Source organism: Chiloscyllium punctatum, chromosome 13 (assembly GCF_047496795.1).
Source record: "Chiloscyllium punctatum isolate Juve2018m chromosome 13, sChiPun1.3, whole genome shotgun sequence".
Taxonomy (NCBI): domain Eukaryota; kingdom Metazoa; phylum Chordata; class Chondrichthyes; order Orectolobiformes; family Hemiscylliidae; genus Chiloscyllium; species Chiloscyllium punctatum.
This window is the reverse complement of record NC_092751.1, coordinates 74,541,579-74,562,303: the sequence shown is the minus strand read 5'-3', so window position 1 is coordinate 74,562,303 and position 20,725 is coordinate 74,541,579.

The window sequence follows — 20,725 nt, the reverse complement described above, 5'->3', positions numbered from 1 at the left end:
TTATCACAGAGAAAGTGCTGCACTGTCAGTGAGTTATCACAGAGAAAGTGCTGCACTGTCAGTGGGTTATCACAGAGAAAGTGCTGCACTGTCAGTGTGTTATCACAGAGCAAGTGCTGCACTGTCAGTGGGTTATCACAGAGAAAGTGCTGCGCTGTCAGCGAGTTATCACAGAGAAAGTGCTGCACTGTCAGTGAGTTATCACAGAGAAAGTCCTGCACTATCAGTGGGTTATCACACAGACAGTGCTGCACGATCAGTGAGTTATCACAGAGAAAGTGCTGCACTGTCAGTGGGTTATCACAGAGAAAGTGCTGCACTGTCAGTGGTTTATCACAGAGAAAGTGCTGCACTGTCAGTGGGTTATCACAGAGAAAGTGCTGCACTGTCAATGTGTTATCACAGAGAAAGTGCTTCACTGTCAGTGAGTTATCACAGAGAAAGTCCTGCACTATCAGTGGGTTATCACAGAGACAGTGCTGCACGATCAGTGAGTTATCACAGAGAAAGTGCTGCACTTTAGGTGGGTTATCACAGAGAAAGTGCTGCACTCTCAGTGTGTTATCACAGGGAAAGTGCTGCACTGTCAGTGGGTTATCACAGGGAAAGTGCTGCACTGTCAGTGGGTTATCACAGGGAAAGTACTGCACTGTCAGTGTGTTATCACAGCGAAAGTGCTGCAGTGTCAGTGGGTTATCACAGAGAAAGTGCTGCACTGTCAGTGTGTTATCACTGAGAAAGAGCTGCACTGTCAGTGTGTTATCACTGAGAAAGAGCTGCACTGTCAGTTGGTTATCACAGAGAAAGTGCTGCAATGTCAGTAGGTTATCACAGAGAAAGTGCTGCACTGTCAGTGGTTTATCACAGGGAAAGTGCTGCACTGTCAGTGGGTTATCACAGGGAAAGTGCTGCACTGTCAGTGGGTTATCACAGGGAAATTGCTGCACTGTCAGTGGGTTATCACAGAGAAAGTGCTGCACTGTCAGTGTGTTATCTCAGGGAAAGTGCTGCACTGTTGGTGGGTTATCACAGGGAAAGTGCTGCACTGTCAGTGGGTTATCACAGGGAAAGAGCTGCACTGTCAAAAGGTTATCGCAGAGCAAGTGCTGCACTGTCAGCGGGTTATCGCAGAGAAAGTGCTGCACTGTCAGTGGGTTATCGCAGAGAAATTGCAGCACTATCAGAGGGTTATTGCAGAGAAAGTGCTGCACTGTCAGTGGGTTTTCGCAGAGAAAGTGCTGCACTGTCAGTGGGTTATCGCAGAGAATGTGCTGCACTGTCAGTGGGTTATCACAGAGAAAGTGCTGAACTGTCAGTGGGTTATCACAGGGAAAGTGCTGCACTGTCGGTGTGTTATCACAGAAAAATTGCTGCACTCTCAGTGAGTTATCACAGAGAAAGTGAAGCACTGTCAGTGGGTTATCACAGGGGAAGTGCTGCACTGTCAGTGGGTTAACACAGGGAAAGTGCTGCACTGTCAGTGGCTTATCACAGAGAAAGTGCTGCACTGTCAGTGGCTTATCACAGAGAAAGTGCTGCACTGTCAGTGGGTGATCACAGGGAAAGTGCTGCACTGTCAGTGGGTTAACACAGGGAAAGTGCTGCACTGCCAGTAAGTTAGCACAGGGAAAGTGCTGCACTGTCAGTGGGTTATCACAGAGAAAGTGCTGCACTGTCAGTGGGTTATCACAGATAAAGTGCTGCACTGTCAGTGGGTTATCACAGAGAAAGTGCTGCACTGTCAGTGAGTTATCACAGAGAAAGTGCTGCACTGTCAGTGAGTTATCACAGAGAAAGTGCTGCACTATCAGTGGGTTATCACACAGAAAGTGCTGCACTGTCAGTGAGTTATCACAGAGAAAGTGCTGCACTGTCAGTGGGTTATCACAGAGAAAGTGCTGCACTGTCAGTGGGTTATCACAGGGAAAGTGCTGCACTCTCGGTGGGTTATCACAGAGAAAGTGCTGCACTGTCAGTGGGTTATCAACGAGAAAGTGCTGCACTGTCAGTGAGTTATCACAGAGAAAGTGCTGCAATGTCAGTTGGTTATCACAGAGAAAGTGCTGCACTGTCAGTGTGTTATCACTGAGAAAGAGCTGCACTGTCAGTTGGTTATCACAGAGAAAGTGCTGCAATGTCAGTAGGTTATCACAGAGAAAGTGCTGCACTGTCAGTGGGTTATCACAGGGAAAGTGCTGCACTGTCAGTGGGTTATCACAGGGAAAGTTCTGCACTGTCAGTGGGTTATCACAGGGAAATTGCTGCACTGTCAGTGGGTTATCACAGAGAAAGTGCTGCACTGTCAGTGTGTTATCTCAGGAAAAGTGCTGCACTGTCAGTGATTTATCACAGAGAAAGTGCTGCACTGTCGGTAAGTTATCACAGTGAAACTGCTGCACTGTCGGTGATTTGTCACAGAGAAAGTGCTGCACTGTCGGTGAGTTATCACAGAGAAAGTGCTGCACTGTCAGTGGGTTATCGCAGGGAAAGTGCTGCACTTTCAATGTGTTATCACAGAGAACTGCTGCACTGCCAGTGGGTTTTCGCAGAGAAAGTGCTGCACTGTCAGTGGGTTATCGCAGAGAAAGTGCTGCACTGTCAGTGGGTTATCACAGAGAAAGTGCTGAACTGTCAGTGAGTTATCACAGGGAAAGTGCTGCACTGTCGGTGGGTTATCACAGAAGAAGTGCTGCACTCTCAGTGAGTTATCACAGAGAAAGTGCTGCATTGTCAGTGGGTTATCACAGAGAAAGTGCTGCACTGTCAGTGGGTTATCACAGGGAAAGTGCTGCACTGTCAGTGGGTTAACGAAGGGAAAGTGCTGCCCTGCCAGTAAGTTATCACAGGGAAAGTGCTGCTCTGTCAGTGGGTTATCACAGAGAAAGTGCTGCACTGTCAGTGGGTTATCACAGATAAAGTGCTGCACTGTCAGTGTGTTATCACAGAGGAAGTGCTGCACTCTCAGTGGGTTATCACAGAGAAAGTGCTGTACTGTCAGTGAGTTATCACAGAGAAAGTGCTGCAATGTCAGTGTGTTATCACAGAGAAAGTGCTGCACTGTCAGTGGGTTATCACAGAGAAAGTGCTGCACTCTCAGTGAGTTATCACAGACAAAGTGCTGCACTGTCAGTGAGTTATCACAGAGCAAGTGCTGCACTCTCAGTGGGTTATCACAGAAAAAGTGCTGCACTGTCAGTGGCTTATCACAGAGAAAGTGCTGCACTGTCAGTGAGTTATCACAGACAAAGTGCTGCACTGTCAGTGAGTTATCACACAGAAAGTGCTGCACTGTCAGTGGGTTATCACAGAGAAAGTGCTGCACTGTCAGTGGGTTATCACAGAGAAAGTGCTGCACTGTCAGTGAGTTATCACAGACAAAGTGCAGCACTATCAGTGAGTTATCACAGAGAAAGTGCTTCACTGTCAGTGAGTTATCACAGACAACGTGCTGTACTGTTGTTGAGTCATCACAGAGAAAGTGCTGCACTGTCAGTGGGTTATCACAGAGAAAGTGCTGCACTGTCAGTAAGTTATCACAGAGAAAGTGCTGCACTGACAGTGAGTTATCGCAGAGAAAGTGCTGCACTGTCAGTGTGTTATCACAGAGAAAGTGCTGCAGCGTCAGTGAGTTATCACAGAGAAAGTGCTGCACTGTCAGTGAGTTATCACAGAGAAGGTGCTGCACTGTCAGTGAGTTATCACAGCCAAAGTGCTGCACTATCAGTGGGTTATCACAGAGAAAGTTCTGCACTGCCAGTGTGTTATCACAGAGCAAGTGCTGCACTGTCAGTGGGTTATAACAGAGAAAGTGCTGCACTGTCAGTGGGTTATCACAGAGAAAGTGCTGCACTGTCAGTGTGTTATCACAGAGAAAGTGCTGCACTGTCAGTAAGTTATCACAGGGAAAGTGCTGCACTGTCGGTGAGTTATCACAGAGAAAGTGCTGCACTGTCAGTGACTTATCACAGAGAAAGTGATGCACTACTGGTGAGTCATCACAGAGAAAGTGCTGCACTGTCGGTGATTTATCACAGAGAAAGTGCTGCACTGCTGGTGGGTTATCACAGAGAAAGTGCTGCACTGCTGGTGGGTTATCACAGAGAAAATGCTGCACTGCTGGTGAGTCATCACAGAGAAAGTGCTGCACGGTCGCGAGTTATCACAAAGAAAGTGCTGCACTGTCGGTGATTTATCACACAGAAAGTGCTGCACTGTCAGTGGGTTATTACAGAGAAAGTGCTGCACTGTCAGTGGGTTATCACAGAGAAAGTGCTGCACTGTCAGTGGGTTATCACAGGGAAAGTGCTGTACTGTCGGTGGGTTATCTCAGAGAAAGTGCTGCACTGTCGGTAAGTTATCACAGAGAAAGTTTGCACTGTCAGTGATTTATCACAGTGAAACTGCTGCAGTGTCGGTGATTTATCACAGAGAAAGTGCTGCAATGTCGGTAAGTTATCACAGTGAAACTGCTGCACTGTCGGTGATTTATCACAGAGAAAGTGCTGCACTGTCGGTGAGTTATCACAGAGAAAGTGCTGCACTGTCAGTGGGTTATCGCAGGGAAAGTGCTGCACTCTCAATGTGTTATCACAGAGAAGTGCTGCACTGTCAGTGTGTTATCACAGGGAAAGTGCTGCACTGTCGGTGGGTTATCACAGAGAAAGTGCTGCACTGTCAGTGGGTTATCATAGAGAAAGTGCTGCACTGTCAATGTGTTATCAGAGAGAAGTGCTGCACTGTCAGTGGGTTATCACAGGGAAAGTGCTGCACTATCAGTGGGTTATCACAGAGAAAGTGCTGCACTGTCAGTGGCTAATCACAGAGAAAGTGCTGCACTGTCAGTGGGTTATCACAGGGAAAGTGCTGCACTGTCAGTGGGTTAACACAGGGAAAGTGCTGCACTGCCAGTAAGTTATCACAGGGAAAGTGCTGCACTGTCAGTGGGTTATCGCAGAGAAAGTGCTGCACTGTCAGTGTGTTATCACAGAGAAAGTGCTGCAGCGTCAGTGAGTTATCACAGAGAAAGTGCTGCACTGTCAGTGTGTTATCACAGAGAAAGTGCTGCACTGTCAGTGAGTTATCACAGACAAAGTGCTGCACTATCAGTGGGTTATCACAGAGAAAGTGCTGCACTGCCAGTGAGTTATCACAGAGCAAGTGCTGCACTGTCAGTGGGTTATCACAGAGAAAGTGCTGCACTGTCAGTGGGTTATCACAGAGAAAGTGCTGCACTGTCAGTGTGTTATCACAGAGAAAGTGCTGCACTGTCAGTAAGTTATCACAGGGAAAGTGCTGCACTGTCGGTGAGTTATCACAGAGAAAGTGCTGCACTGTCAGTGACTTATCACAGAGAAAGTGCTGCACTGTCGGTGATTTATCACAGAGAAAGTGCTGCACTGCTGGTGGGTTATCACAGAGAAAGTGCTGCACTGCTGGTGGGTTATCACAGAGAAAGTGCTGCACTGTCAGTGATTAACACAGAGAAAGTGCTGCACTGCCGGTGATTTATCACAGAGAAAGTGCTGCACTGTCGGTGATTTATCACAGAGAAAGTGCTGCACTGCTGGTGGGTTATCACAGAGAAAGTGCTGCACTGTCGGTGAGTTATCACAGAGAAAGTGCTGCACTGTCAGTGGGTTATCACAGGGAAAGTGCTGCACTGTCGGTGGGTTATCACAGAGAAAGTGCTGCACTGTCAGTGGGTTATCATAGAGAAAGTGCTGCACTGTCAATGTGTTATCACAGAGAAGTGCTGCACTGTCAGTGAGTTATCACAGAGAAAGTGCTGCATTGTCAGTGGGTTATCACAGAGAAAGTGCTGCACTGTCAGTGGGTTATCACAGGGAAAGTGCTGCACTGTCAGTGGGTTAACGAAGGGAAAGTGCTGCCCTGCCAGTAAGTTATCACAGGGAAAGTGCTGCTCTGTCAGTGGGTTATCACAGAGAAAGTGCTGCACTGTCAGTGGGTTATCACAGATAAAGTGCTGCACTGTCAGTGGGTTATCACAGAGGAAGTGCTGCACTCTCAGTGGGTTATCACAGAGAAAGTGCTGTACTGTCAGTGAGTTTTCACAGAGAAAGTGCTGCAATGTCAGTGTGTTATCACAGAGAAAGTGCTGCACTGTCAGTGGGTTATCACAGAGAAAGTGCTGCACTCTCAGTGAGTTATCACAGACAAAGTGCTGCACTGTCAGTGAGTTATCACAGAGCAAGTGCTGCACTCTCAGTGGGTTATCACAGAAAAAGTGCTGCACTGTCAGTGGCTTATCACAGAGAAAGTGCTGCACTGTCAGTGAGTTATCACAGACAAAGTGCTGCACTGTCAGTGAGTTATCACACAGAAAGTGTTGCACTGTCAGTGGGTTATCACAGAGAAAGTGCTGCACTGTCAGTGGGTTATCACAGAGAAAGTGCTGCACTGTCAGTGAGTTATCACAGACAAAGTGCAGCACTATCAGTGAGTTATCACAGAGAAAGTGCTTCACTGTCAGTGAGTTATCACAGACAACGTGCTGTACTGTTGTTGAGTCATCACAGAGAAAGTGCTGCACTGTCAGTGGGTTATCACAGAGAAAGTGCTGCACTGTCAGTAAGTTATCACAGAGAAAGTGCTGCACTGACAGTGAGTTATCGCAGAGAAAGTGCTGCACTGTCAGTGTGTTATCACAGAGAAAGTGCTGCAGCGTCAGTGAGTTATCACAGAGAAAGTGCTGCACTGTCAGTGAGTTATCACAGAGAAGGTGCTGCACTGTCAGTGAGTTATCACAGCCAAAGTGCTGCACTATCAGTGGGTTATCACAGAGAAAGTTCTGCACTGCCAGTGTGTTATCACAGAGCAAGTGCTGCACTGTCAGTGGGTTATAACAGAGAAAGTGCTGCACTGTCAGTGGGTTATCACAGAGAAAGTGCTGCACTGTCAGTTTGTTATCACAGAGAAAGTGCTGCACTGTCAGTAAGTTATCACAGGGAAAGTGCTGCACTGTCGGTGAGTTATCACAGAGAAAGTGCTGCACTGTCAGTGACTTATCACAGAGAAAGTGATGCACTACTGGTGAGTCATCACAGAGAAAGTGCTGCACTGTCGGTGATTTATCACAGAGAAAGTGCTGCACTGCTGGTGGGTTATCACAGAGAAAGTGCTGCACTGCTGGTGGGTTATCACAGAGAAAATGCTGCACTGCTGGTGAGTCATCACAGAGAAAGTGCTGCACGGTCGCGAGTTATCACAAAGAAAGTGCTGCACTGTCGGTGATTTATCACACAGAAAGTGCTGCACTGTCAGTGGGTTATTACAGAGAAAGTGCTGCACTGTCAGTGGGTTATCACAGAGAGAGTGCTGCACTGTCAGTGGGTTATCACAGGGAAAGTGCTGTACTGTCGGTGGGTTATCTCAGAGAAAGTGCTGCACTGTCGGTAAGTTATCACAGAGAAAGTTTGCACTGTCAGTGATTTATCACAGTGAAACTGCTGCAGTGTCGGTGATTTATCACAGAGAAAGTGCTGCAATGTCGGTAAGTTATCACAGTGAAACTGCTGCACTGTCGGTGATTTATCACAGAGAAAGTGCTGCACTGTCGGTGAGTTATCACAGAGAAAGTGCTGCACTGTCAGTGGGTTATCGCAGGGAAAGTGCTGCACTCTCAATGTGTTATCACAGAGAAGTGCTGCACTGTCAGTGTGTTATCACAGGGAAAGTGCTGCACTGTCGGTGGGTTATCACAGAGAAAGTGCTGCACTGTCAGTGGGTTATCATAGAGAAAGTGCTGCACTGTCAATGTGTTATCAGAGAGAAGTGCTGCACTGTCAGTGGGTTATCACAGGGAAAGTGCTGCACTGTCAGTGGGTTATCACAGAGAAAGTGCTGCACTGTCAGTGGCTTATCACAGAGAAAGTGCTGCACTGTCAGTGGGTTATCACAGGGAAAGTGCTGCACTGTCAGTGGGTTAACACAGGGAAAGTGCTGCACTGCCAGTAAGTTATCACAGGGAAAGTGCTGCACTGTCAGTGGGTTATCGCAGAGAAAGTGCTGCACTGTCAGTGTGTTATCACAGAGAAAGTGCTGCAGCGTCAGTGAGTTATCACAGAGAAAGTGCTGCACTGTCAGTGTGTTATCACAGAGAAAGTGCTGCACTGTCAGTGAGTTATCACAGACAAAGTGCTGCACTATCAGTGGGTTATCACAGAGAAAGTGCTGCACTGCCAGTGAGTTATCACAGAGCAAGTGCTGCACTGTCAGTGGGTTATCACAGAGAAAGTGCTGCACTGTCAGTGGGTTATCACAGAGAAAGTGCTGCACTGTCAGTGTGTTATCACAGAGAAAGTGCTGCACTGTCAGTAAGTTATCACAGGGAAAGTGCTGCACTGTCGGTGAGTTATCACAGAGAAAGTGCTGCACTGTCAGTGACTTATCACAGAGAAAGTGCTGCACTGTCGGTGATTTATCACAGAGAAAGTGCTGCACTGCTGGTGGGTTATCACAGAGAAAGTGCTGCACTGCTGGTGGGTTATCACAGAGAAAGTGCTGCACTGTCAGTGATTAACACAGAGAAAGTGCTGCACTGCCGGTGATTTATCACAGAGAAAGTGCTGCACTGTCGGTGATTTATCACAGAGAAAGTGCTGCACTGCTGGTGGGTTATCACAGAGAAAGTGCTGCACTGTCGGTGAGTTATCACAGAGAAAGTGCTGCACTGTCAGTGGGTTATCACAGGGAAAGTGCTGCACTGTCGGTGGGTTATCACAGAGAACGTGCTGCACTGTCAGTGGGTTATCATAGAGAAAGTGAAGCACTGTCAATGTGTTATCACAGAGAAGTGCTGCACTGTCAGTGGGTTATCACAGGGAAAGTGCTGCACTGTCAGTGGGTTATCACAGAGAAAGTGCTGCACTGTCAGTGGCTTATCACAGAAAAAGTGCTGCACTGTCAGTGGGTTATCACAGGGAAAGTGCTGCACTGTCAGTTGGTTAACACAGGGAAAGTGCTGCACTGCCAGAAAGTTATCACAGGGAAAGTGCTGCACTGTCAGTGGGTTATCACAGAGAAAGTGCTGCACTGTCAGTGGGTTATCACAGATAAAGTGCTGCACTGTCAGTGGGTTATCACAGGGAAAGTGCTGCACTGTCAGTGGGTTAACACAGGGAAAGTGCTGCACTGCCAGTAAGTTAGCACAGGGAAAGTGCTGCACTGTCAGTGGGTTATCACAGAGAAAGTGCTGCACTGTCAGTGGGTTATCACAGATAAAGTGCTGCACTGTCAGTGGGTTATCACAGAGAAAGTGCTGCACTGTCAGTGGGTTATCACAGAGAAAGTGCTGCACTGTCAGTGAGTTATCACAGAGAAAGTGCTGCACTATCAGTGGGTTATCACAGAGAAAGTGCTGCACTGTCAGTGAGTTATCACAGAGAAAGTGCTGCACTGTCAGTGGGTTATCACAGAGAAAGTGCTGCACTGTCAGTGGGTTATCACAGGGAAAGTGCTGCACTCTCGGTGGGTTATCACAGAGAAAGTGCTGCACTGTCAGTGGGTTATCAACGAGAAAGTGCTGCACTGTCAGTGAGTTATCACAGAGAAAGTGCTGCAATGTCAGTTGGTTATCACAGAGAAAGTGCTGCACTGTCAGTGTGTTATCACTGAGAAAGAGCTGCACTGTCAGTTGGTTATCACAGAGAAAGTGCTGCAATGTCAGTAGGTTATCACAGAGAAAGTGCTGCACTGTCAGTGGGTTATCACAGGGAAAGTGCTGCACTGTCAGTGGGTTATCACAGGGAAAGTTCTGCACTGTCAGTGGGTTATCACAGGGAAATTGCTGCACTGTCAGTGGGTTATCACAGAGAAAGTGCTGCACTGTCAGTGTGTTATCTCAGGAAAAGTGCTGCACTGTCAGTGATTTATCACAGAGAAAGTGCTGCACTGTCGGTAAGTTATCACAGTGAAACTGCTGCACTGTCGGTGATTTGTCACAGAGAAAGTGCTGCACTGTCGGTGAGTTATCACAGAGAAAGTGCTGCACTGTCAGTGGGTTATCGCAGGGAAAGTGCTGCACTTTCAATGTGTTATCACAGAGAACTGCTGCACTGCCAGTGGGTTTTCGCAGAGAAAGTGCTGCACTGTCAGTGGGTTATCGCAGAGAAAGTGCTGCACTGTCAGTGGGTTATCACAGAGAAAGTGCTGAACTGTCAGTGAGTTATCACAGGGAAAGTGCTGCACTGTCGGTGGGTTATCACAGAAGAAGTGCTGCACTCTCAGTGAGTTATCACAGAGAAAGTGCTGCATTGTCAGTGGGTTATCACAGAGAAAGTGCTGCACTGTCAGTGGGTTATCACAGGGAAAGTGCTGCACTGTCAGTGGGTTAACGAAGGGAAAGTGCTGCCCTGCCAGTAAGTTATCACAGGGAAAGTGCTGCTCTGTCAGTGGGTTATCACAGAGAAAGTGCTGCACTGTCAGTGGGTTATCACAGATAAAGTGCTGCACTGTCTGTGGGTTATCACAGAGGAAGTGCTGCACTCTCAGTGGGTTATCACAGAGAAAGTGCTGTACTGTCAGTGAGTTATCACAGAGAAAGTGCTGCAATGTCAGTGTGTTATCACAGAGAAAGTGCTGCACTGTCAGTGGGTTATCACAGAGAAAGTGCTGCACTCTCAGTGAGTTATCACAGACAAAGTGCTGCACTGTCAGTGAGTTATCACAGAGCAAGTGCTGCACTCTCAGTGGGTTATCACAGAAAAAGTGCTGCACTGTCAGTGGCTTATCACAGAGAAAGTGCTGCACTGTCAGTGAGTTATCACAGACAAAGTGCTGCACTGTCAGTGAGTTATCACACAGAAAGTGCTGCACTGTCAGTGGGTTATCACAGAGAAAGTGCTGCACTGTCAGTGTGTTATCACAGAGAAAGTGCTGCACTGTCAGTGAGTTATCACAGACAAAGTGCAGCACTATCAGTGAGTTATCACAGAGAAAGTGCTTCACTGTCAGTGAGTTATCACAGACAACGTGCTGTACTGTTGTTGAGTCATCACAGAGAAAGTGCTGCACTGTCAGTGGGTTATCACAGAGAAAGTGCTGCACTGTCAGTAAGTTATCACAGAGAAAGTGCTGCACTGACAGTGAGTTATCGCAGAGAAAGTGCTGCACTGTCAGTGTGTTATCACAGAGAAAGTGCTGCAGCGTCAGTGAGTTATCACAGAGAAAGTGCTGCACTGTCAGTGAGTTATCACAGAGAAGGTGCTGCACTGTCAGTGAGTTATCACAGCCAAAGTGCTGCACTATCAGTGGGTTATCACAGAGAAAGTTCTGCACTGCCAGTGTGTTATCACAGAGCAAGTGCTGCACTGTCAGTGGGTTATAACAGAGAAAGTGCTGCACTGTCAGTGGGTTATCACAGAGAAAGTGCTGCACTGTCAGTGTGTTATCACAGAGAAAGTGCTGCACTGTCAGTAAGTTATCACAGGGAAAGTGCTGCACTGTCGGTGAGTTATCACAGAGAAAGTGCTGCACTGTCAGTGACTTATCACAGAGAAAGTGATGCACTACTGGTGAGTCATCACAGAGAAAGTGCTGCACTGTCGGTGATTTATCACAGAGAAAGTGCTGCACTGCTGGTGGGTTATCACAGAGAGAGTGCTGCACTGCTGGTGGGTTATCACAGAGAAAATGCTGCACTGCTGGTGAGTCATCACAGAGAAAGTGCTGCACGGTCGCGAGTTATCACAAAGAAAGTGCTGCACTGTCGGTGATTTATCACACAGAAAGTGCTGCACTGTCAGTGGGTTATTACAGAGAAAGTGCTGCACTGTCAGTGGGTTATCACAGAGAAAGTGCTGCACTGTCAGTGGGTTATCACAGGGAAAGTGCTGTACTGTCGGTGGGTTATCTCAGAGAAAGTGCTGCACTGTCGGTAAGTTATCACAGAGAAAGTTTGCATTGTCAGTGATTTATCACAGTGAAACTGCTGCAGTGTCGGTGATTTATCACAGAGAAAGTGCTGCAATGTCGGTAAGTTATCACAGTGAAACTGCTGCACTGTCGGTGATTTATCACAGAGAAAGTGCTGCACTGTCGGTGAGTTATCACAGAGAAAGTGCTGCACTGTCAGTGGGTTATCGCAGGGAAAGTGCTGCACTCTCAATGTGTTATCACAGAGAAGTGCTGCACTGTCAGTGTGTTATCACAGGGAAAGTGCTGCACTGTCGGTGGGTTATCACAGAGAAAGTGCTGCACTGTCAGTGGGTTATCATAGAGAAAGTGCTGCACTGTCAATGTGTTATCAGAGAGAAGTGCTGCACTGTCAGTGGGTTATCACAGGGAAAGTGCTGCACTGTCAGTGGGTTATCACAGAGAAAGTGCTGCACTGTCAGTGGCTTATCACAGAGAAAGTGCTGCACTGTCAGTGGGTTATCACAGGGAAAGTGCTGCACTGTCAGTGGGTTAACACAGGGAAAGTGCTGCACTGCCAGTAAGTTATCACAGGGAAAGTGCTGCACTGTCAGTGGGTTATCGCAGAGAAAGTGCTGCACTGTCAGTGTGTTATCACAGAGAAAGTGCTGCAGCGTCAGTGAGTTATCACAGAGAAAGTGCTGCACTGTCAGTGTGTTATCACAGAGAAAGTGCTGCACTGTCAGTGAGTTATCACAGAGAAAGTGCTGCACTGTCGGTGAGTTATCACAGAGAAAGTGCTGCACTGTCAGTGGGTTATCACAGAGAAAGTGCTGCACTGTCAGTGGGTTATCACAGGGAAAGTGCTGCACTGTCAGTGGGTTAACGAAGGGAAAGTGCTGCCCTGCCAGTAAGTTATCACAGGGAAAGTGCTGCTCTGTCAGTGGGTTATCACAGAGAAAGTGCTGCACTGTCAGTGGGTTATCACAGATAAAGTGCTGCACTGTCTGTGGGTTATCACAGAGGAAGTGCTGCACTCTCAGTGGGTTATCACAGAGAAAGTGCTGTACTGTCAGTGAGTTATCACAGAGAAAGTGCTGCAATGTCAGTGTGTTATCACAGAGAAAGTGCTGCACTGTCAGTGGGTTATCACAGAGAAAGTGCTGCACTCTCAGTGAGTTATCACAGACAAAGTGCTGCACTGTCAGTGAGTTATCACAGAGCAAGTGCTGCACTCTCAGTGGGTTATCACAGAAAAAGTGCTGCACTGTCAGTGGCTTATCACAGAGAAAGTGCTGCACTGTCAGTGAGTTATCACAGACAAAGTGCTGCACTGTCAGTGAGTTATCACACAGAAAGTGCTGCACTGTCAGTGGGTTATCACAGAGAAAGTGCTGCACTGTCAGTGTGTTATCACAGAGAAAGTGCTGCACTGTCAGTGAGTTATCACAGACAAAGTGCAGCACTATCAGTGAGTTATCACAGAGAAAGTGCTTCACTGTCAGTGAGTTATCACAGACAACGTGCTGTACTGTTGTTGAGTCATCACAGAGAAAGTGCTGCACTGTCAGTGGGTTATCACAGAGAAAGTGCTGCACTGTCAGTAAGTTATCACAGAGAAAGTGCTGCACTGACAGTGAGTTATCGCAGAGAAAGTGCTGCACTGTCAGTGTGTTATCACAGAGAAAGTGCTGCAGCGTCAGTGAGTTATCACAGAGAAAGTGCTGCACTGTCAGTGAGTTATCACAGAGAAGGTGCTGCACTGTCAGTGAGTTATCACAGCCAAAGTGCTGCACTATCAGTGGGTTATCACAGAGAAAGTTCTGCACTGCCAGTGTGTTATCACAGAGCAAGTGCTGCACTGTCAGTGGGTTATAACAGAGAAAGTGCTGCACTGTCAGTGGGTTATCACAGAGAAAGTGCTGCACTGTCAGTGTGTTATCACAGAGAAAGTGCTGCACTTTCAGTAAGTTATCACAGGGAAAGTGCTGCACTGTCGGTGAGTTATCACAGAGAAAGTGCTGCACTGTCAGTGACTTATCACAGAGAAAGTGATGCACTACTGGTGAGTCATCACAGAGAAAGTGCTGCACTGTCGGTGATTTATCACAGAGAAAGTGCTGCACTGCTGGTGGGTTATCACAGAGAAAGTGCTGCACTGCTGGTGGGTTATCACAGAGAAAATGCTGCACTGCTGGTGAGTCATCACAGAGAAAGTGCTGCACGGTCGCGAGTTATCACAAAGAAAGTGCTGCACTGTCGGTGATTTATCACACAGAAAGTGCTGCACTGTCAGTGGGTTATTACAGAGAAAGTGCTGCACTGTCAGTGGGTTATCACAGAGAAAGTGCTGCACTGTCAGTGGGTTATCACAGGGAAAGTGCTGTACTGTCGGTGGGTTATCTCAGAGAAAGTGCTGCACTGTCGGTAAGTTATCACAGAGAAAGTTTGCATTGTCAGTGATTTATCACAGTGAAACTGCTGCAGTGTCGGTGATTTATCACAGAGAAAGTGCTGCAATGTCGGTAAGTTATCACAGTGAAACTGCTGCACTGTCGGTGATTTATCACAGAGAAAGTGCTGCACTGTCGGTGAGTTATCACAGAGAAAGTGCTGCACTGTCAGTGGGTTATCGCAGGGAAAGTGCTGCACTCTCAATGTGTTATCACAGAGAAGTGCTGCACTGTCAGTGTGTTATCACAGGGAAAGTGCTGCACTGTCGGTGGGTTATCACAGAGAAAGTGCTGCACTGTCAGTGGGTTATCATAGAGAAAGTGCTGCACTGTCAATGTGTTATCAGAGAGAAGTGCTGCACTGTCAGTGGGTTATCACAGGGAAAGTGCTGCACTGTCAGTGGGTTATCACAGAGAAAGTGCTGCACTGTCAGTGGCTTATCACAGAGAAAGTGCTGCACTGTCAGTGGGTTATCACAGGGAAAGTGCTGCACTCTCAGTGGGTTAACACAGGGAAAGTGCTGCACTGCCAGTAAGTTATCACAGGGAAAGTGCTGCACTGTCAGTGGGTTATCGCAGAGAAAGTGCTGCACTGTCAGTGTGTTATCACAGAGAAAGTGCTGCAGCGTCAGTGAGTTATCACAGAGAAAGTGCTGCACTGTCAGTGTGTTATCACAGAGAAAGTGCTGCACTGTCAGTGAGTTATCACAGACAAAGTGCTGCACTATCAGTGGGTTATCACAGAGAAAGTGCTGCACTGCCAGTGAGTTATCACAGAGCAAGTGCTGCACTGTCAGTGGGTTATCACAGAGAAAGTGCTGCACTGTCAGTGGGTTATCACAGAGAAAGTGCTGCACTGTCAGTGTGTTATCACAGAGAAAGTGCTGCACTGTCAGTAAGTTATCACAGGGAAAGTGCTGCACTGTCGGTGAGTTATCACAGAGAAAGTGCTGCACTGTCAGTGACTTATCACAGAGAAAGTGCTGCACTGTCGGTGATTTATCACAGAGAAAGTGCTGCACTGCTGGTGGGTTATCACAGAGAAAGTGCTGCACTGCTGGTGGGTTATCACAGAGAAAGTGCTGCACTGTCAGTGATTAACACAGAGAAAGTGCTGCACTGCCGGTGATTTATCACAGAGAAAGTGCTGCACTGTCGGTGATTTATCACAGAGAAAGTGCTGCACTGCTGGTGGGTTATCACAGAGAAAGTGCTGCACTGTCGGTGAGTTATCACAGAGAAAGTGCTGCACTGTCAGTGGGTTATCACAGGGAAAGTGCTGCACTGTCGGTGGGTTATCACAGAGAAAGTGCTGCACTGTCAGTGGGTTATCATAGAGAAAGTGCTGCACTGTCAATGTGTTATCACAGAGAAGTGCTGCACTGTCAGTGAGTTATCACAGAGAAAGTGCTGCATTGTCAGTGGGTTATCACAGAGAAAGTGCTGCACTGTCAGTGGGTTATCACAGGGAAAGTGCTGCACTGTCAGTGGGTTAACGAAGGGAAAGTGCTGCCCTGCCAGTAAGTTATCACAGGGAAAGTGCTGCTCTGTCAGTGGGTTATCACAGAGAAAGTGCTGCACTGTCAGTGGGTTATCACAGATAAAGTGCTGCACTGTCAGTGGGTTATCACAGAGGAAGTGCTGCACTCTCAGTGGGTTATCACAGAGAAAGTGCTGTACTGTCAGTGAGTTTTCACAGAGAAAGTGCTGCAATGTCAGTGTGTTATCACAGAGAAAGTGCTGCACTGTCAGTGGGTTATCACAGAGAAAGTGCTGCACTCTCAGTGAGTTATCACAGACAAAGTGCTGCACTGTCAGTGAGTTATCACAGAGCAAGTGCTGCACTCTCAGTGGGTTATCACAGAAAAAGTGCTGCACTGTCAGTGGCTTATCACAGAGAAAGTGCTGCACTGTCAGTGAGTTATCACAGACAAAGTGCTGCACTGTCAGTGAGTTATCACACAGAAAGTGTTGCACTGTCAGTGGGTTATCACAGAGAAAGTGCTGCACTGTCAGTGGGTTATCACAGAGAAAGTGCTGCACTGTCAGTGAGTTATCACAGACAAAGTGCAGCACTATCAGTGAGTTATCACAGAGAAAGTGCTTCACTGTCAGTGAGTTATCACAGACAACGTGCTGTACTGTTGTTGAGTCATCACAGAGAAAGTGCTGCACTGTCAGTGGGTTATCACAGAGAAAGTGCTGCACTGTCAGTAAGTTATCACAGAGAAAGTGCTGCACTGACAGTGAGTTATCGCAGAGAAAGTGCTGCACTGTCAGTGTGTTATCACAGAGAAAGTGCTGCAGCGTCAGTGAGTTATCACAGAGAAAGTGCTGCACTGTCAGTGAGTTTTCACAGAGAAGGTGCTGCACTGTCAGTGAGTTATCACAGCCAAAGTGCTGCACTATCAGTGGGTTATCACAGAGAAAGTTCTGCACTGCCAGTGTGTTATCACAGAGCAAGTGCTGCACTGTCAGTGGGTTATAACAGAGAAAGTGCTGCACTGTCAGTGGGTTATCACAGAGAAAGTGCTGCACTGTCAGTTTGTTATCACAGAGAAAGTGCTGCACTGTCAGTAAGTTATCACAGGGAAAGTGCTGCACTGTCGGTGAGTTATCACAGAGAAAGTGCTGCACTGTCAGTGACTTATCACAGAGAAAGTGATGCATTACTGGTGAGTCATCACAGAGAAAGTGCTGCACTGTCGGTGATTTATCACAGAGAAAGTGCTGCACTGCTGGTGGGTTATCACAGAGAAAGTGCTGCACTGCTGGTGGGTTATCACAGAGAAAATGCTGCACTGCTGGTGAGTCATCACAGAGAAAGTGCTGCACGGTCGCGAGTTATCACAAAGAAAGTGCTGCACTGTCGGTGATTTATCACACAGAAAGTGCTGCACTGTCAGTGGGTTATTACAGAGAAAGTGCTGCACTGTCAGTGGGTTATCACAGAGAGAGTGCTGCACTGTCAGTGGGTTATCACAGGGAAAGTGCTGTACTGTCGGTGGGTTATCTCAGAGAAAGTGCTGCACTGTCGGTAAGTTATCACAGAGAAAGTTTGCACTGTCAGTGATTTATCACAGTGAAACTGCTGCAGTGTCGGTGATTTATCACAGAGAAAGTGCTGCAATGTCGGTAAGTTATCACAGTGAAACTGCTGCACTGTCGGTGATTTATCACAGAGAAAGTGCTGCACTGTCGGTGAGTTATCACAGAGAAAGTGCTGCACTGTCAGTGGGTTATCGCAGGGAAAGTGCTGCACTCTCAATGTGTTATCACAGAGAAGTGCTGCACTGTCAGTGTGTTATCACAGGGAAAGTGCTGCACTGTCGGTGGGTTATCACAGAGAAAGTGCTGCACTGTCAGTGGGTTATCATAGAGAAAGTGCTGCACTGTCAATGTGTTATCAGAGAGAAGTGCTGCACTGTCAGTGGGTTATCACAGGGAAAGTGCTGCACTGTCAGTGGGTTATCACAGAGAAAGTGCTGCACTGTCAGTGGCTTATCACAGAGAAAGTGCTGCACTGTCAGTGGGTTATCACAGGGAAAGTGCTGCACTGTCAGTGGGTTAACACAGGGAAAGTGCTGCACTGCCAGTAAGTTATCACAGGGAAAGTGCTGCACTGTCAGTGGGTTATCGCAGAGAAAGTGCTGCACTGTCAGTGTGTTATCACAGAGAAAGTGCTGCAGCGTCAGTGAGTTATCACAGAGAAAGTGCTGCACTGTCAGTGTGTTATCACAGAGAAAGTGCTGCACTGTCAGTGAGTTATCACAGACAAAGTGCTGCACTATCAGTGGGTTATCACAGAGAAAGTGCTGCACTGCCAGTGAGTTATCACAGAGCAAGTGCTGCACTGTCAGTGGGTTATCACAGAGAAAGTGCTGCACTGTCAGTGGGTTACCACAGAGAAAGTGCTGCACTGTCAGTTTGTTATCACAGAGAAAGTGCTGCACTGTCAGTAAGTTATCACAGGGAAAGTGCTGCACTGTCGGTGAGTTATCACAGAGAAAGTGCTGCACTGTCAGTGGGTTATCACAGAGAAAGTGCTGCACTGTCAGTGAGTTATCACAGACAAAGTGCAGCACTATCAGTGAGTTATCACAGAGAAAGTGCTTCACTGTCAGTGAGTTATCACAGACAACGTGCTGTACTGTTGTTGAGTCATCACAGAGAAAGTGCTGCACTGTCAGTGGGTTATCACAGAGAAAGTGCTGCACTGTCAGTAAGTTATCACAGAGAAAGTGCTGCACTGACAGTGAGTTATCGCAGAGAAAGTGCTGCACTGTCAGTGTGTTATCACAGAGAAAGTGCTGCAGCGTCAGTGAGTTATCACAGAGAAAGTGCTGCACTGTCAGTGAGTTTTCACAGAGAAGGTGCTGCACTGTCAGTGAGTTATCACAGCCAAAGTGCTGCACTATCAGTGGGTTATCACAGAGAAAGTTCTGCACTGCCAGTGTGTTATCACAGAGCAAGTGCTGCACTGTCAGTGGGTTATAACAGAGAAAGTGCTGCACTGTCAGTGGGTTATCACAGAGAAAGTGCTGCACTGTCAGTTTGTTATCACAGAGAAAGTGCTGCACTGTCAGTAAGTTATCACAGGGAAAGTGCTGCACTGTCGGTGAGTTATCACAGAGAAAGTGCTGCACTGTCAGTGACTTATCACAGAGAAAGTGATGCACTACTGGTGAGTCATCACAGAGAAAGTGCTGCACTGTCGGTGATTTATCACAGAGAAAGTGCTGCACTGCTGGTGGGTTATCACAGAGAAAGTGCTGCACTGCTGGTGGGTTATCACAGAGAAAATGCTGCACTGCTGGTGAGTCATCACAGAGAAAGTGCTGCACGGTCGCGAGTTATCACAAAGAAAGTGCTGCACTGTCGGTGATTTATCACACAGAAAGTGCTGCACTGTCAGTGGGTTATTACAGAGAAAGTGCTGCACTGTCAGTGGGTTATCACAGAGAGAGTGCTGCACTGTCAGTGGGTTATCACAGGGAAAGTGCTGTACTGTCGGTGGGTTATCTCAGAGAAAGTGCTGCACTGTCGGTAAGTTATCACAGAGAAAGTTTGCACTGTCAGTGATTTATCACAGTGAAACTGCTGCAGTGTCGGTGATTTATCACAGAGAAAGTGCTGCAATGTCGGTAAGTTATCACAGTGAAACTGCTGCACTGTCGGTGATTTATCACAGAGAAAGTGCTGCACTGTCGGTGAGTTATCACAGAGAAAGTGCTGCACTGTCAGTGGGTTATCGCAGGGAAAGTGCTGCACTCTCAATGTGTTATCACAGAGAAGTGCTGCACTGTCAGTGTGTTATCACAGGGAAAGTGCTGCACTGTCGGTGGGTTATCACAGAGAAAGTGCTGCACTGTCAGTGGGTTATCATAGAGAAAGTGCTGCACTGTCAATGTGTTATCAGAGAGAAGTGCTGCACTGTCAGTGGGTTATCACAGGGAAAGTGCTGCACTGTCAGTGGGTTATCACAGAGAAAGTGCTGCACTGTCAGTGGCTTATCACAGAGAAAGTGCTGCACTGTCAGTGGGTTATCACAGGGAAAGTGCTGCACTGTCAGTGGGTTAACACAGGGAAAGTGCTGCACTGCCAGTAAGTTATCACAGGGAAAGTGCTGCACTGTCAGTGGGTTATCGCAGAGAAAGTGCTGCACTGTCAGTGTGTTATCACAGAGAAAGTGCTGCAGCGTCAGTGAGTTATCACAGAGAAAGTGCTGCACTGTCAGTGTGTTATCACAGAGAAAGTGCTGCACTGTCAGTGAGTTATCACAGACAAAGTGCTGCACTATCAGTGGGTTATCACAGAGAAAGTGCTGCACTGCCAGTGAGTTATCACAGAGCAAGTGCTGCACTGTCAGTGGGTTATCACAGAGAAAGTGCTGCACTGTCAGTGGGTTACCACAGAGAAAGTGCTGCACTGTCAGTGTGTTATCACAGAGAAAGTGCTGCACTGTCAGTAAGTTATCACAGGGAAAGTGCTGCACTGTCGGTGAGTTATCACAGAGAAAGTGCTGCACTGTCAGTGACTTATCACAGAGAAAGTGCTGCACTGTCGGTGATTTATCACAGAGAAAGTGCTGCACTGCTGGTGGGTTATCACAGAGAAAGTGCTGCACTGCTGGTGGGTTATCACAGAGAAAGTGCTGCACTGTCAGTGATTAACACAGAGAAAGTGCTGCACTGCCGGTGATTTATCACAGAGAAAGTGCTGCACTGTCGGTGATTTATCACAGAGAAAGTGCTGCACTGCTGGTGGGTTATCACAGAGAAAGTGCTGCACTGTCGGTGAGTTATCACAGAGAAAGTGCTGCACTGTCAGTGGGTTATCACAGGGAAAGTGCTGCACTGTCGGTGGGTTATCACAGAGAAAGTGCTGCACTGTCAGTGGGT